The 1,276-nt window shown below is 40.9% G+C and overlaps 1 non-coding gene across 1 annotated transcript; it reads right to left on the bottom strand.

The window, feature by feature from the left end:
- Positions 1–908: 908 nt before the first annotated feature.
- On the bottom strand, positions 909–1,015 carry LOC116753741. The gene has a single exon (XR_004349841.1). It is a non-coding gene; the product is annotated as a U6 spliceosomal RNA (small nuclear RNA).
- Positions 1,016–1,276: the final 261 nt, after the last annotated feature.

Below are 1,276 nucleotides of genomic sequence, written 5' to 3'. Positions count from 1 at the left end.
GGATCATGTTGTTCCTTCATCTGGTACAAAGTCCTCTGCCTTTTCATTTTGTCTGTCTTTCTGTGAATGTGGTTTTCCTTCCACAGGCTTCAGAGTTCTTCTTGCGTCTGCTCACACAAGCATGGTTTTTAAATAAAAAGTTGATTTCTTCAACAAGGGATGATTACATGTTTTCCTCCCTCATTGCAGAAATGCAGCCCGTCTCTCAGGAGGGACATACAGATATTGGCAGCCGTGTTTAAAAACAGTAATCACAGTCTGATAATTCCATCTGCTTCCCCTGAGAAAGAAAAATAATTACATGGAAGTTTCAGTGGCCTTGGATACCATGTAAGGAATTTTATTAATACATTGTATTCACTTTGAGAAAACATCTGAAGGAAAATTCTTTTAGAGTTGAATGGGGGAGAGTTGGGTATTGGAGTAAGTGGCAGTTTTAGAACATGGCCCCAAGTCTTTTGACACTCCTTTCATGGAGAGGTTATGGTGGGTGGGGGTCCTATGGGCACACTTCTTTTTTTTTTTTAATTGAAGTATACTTGATTTACAATGTTATATTAATTTCTGCTATACAGCAAAATGACTTAGTTAAACACATATATTCATTCTTATATTCTTTTCCATTATGGTTTATCCCAGGAGATTGGTTATAGTTCCCTGTGCTATACAGTAGGACCTTGTTGTCCATGCATTCTAAATGCAATAGTTTGCATCTACTAACCCCAGACTCCCAGTCCATACCCCCATACCCCCGCTTGGCAACCACAAGTCTGTTCTCTATATCTGTGATTCTGTTTCTGTTTCGTACATAGGTTCATTTGTGCTGTATTTTAGATTCCACATATAAGTGATATCATATGGTATTTGGTTTTCTCTTATTTCACTTAGTATGATAATCTCTAGTTGCCAAAAATATGGAATGCTTCACAAATTTGCATGCCATCCTTGGGCAGCGGCCATGCTAATCTTCTCTGTATTGTTCCAATTTTAGTGTATGTGCTGCCGAAGCGAGCACTGGGCACACTTCTTGAATCTGGGCAGGCTTATGAGTCCTTCAACCAAGAGACTACAGTGGACACAATAGTGAGGCTGGGTCATAAAAGGGAACGCAGCATCAGCCTTACACACTAGAACACTCAAGCTTGGAGCCCTGAGCTGCCATGTAAAAGTCTAACTACCCTGAGAACATTAGCTGTAGGGAAGTCAAGCCACATAAAGAAGACAAGTGCAGTTACTTTTGTTGGCAGTCCCAGGCCCTGAGGCAGCCCAGCCCAAG

Source organism: Phocoena sinus, chromosome 4, assembly GCF_008692025.1.
Source record: "Phocoena sinus isolate mPhoSin1 chromosome 4, mPhoSin1.pri, whole genome shotgun sequence".
NCBI lineage: Eukaryota > Metazoa > Chordata > Mammalia > Artiodactyla > Phocoenidae > Phocoena > Phocoena sinus.
The sequence above is the reverse complement of the archived record's forward strand: the minus strand, read 5'-3'. Positions and strand labels throughout refer to the sequence as shown.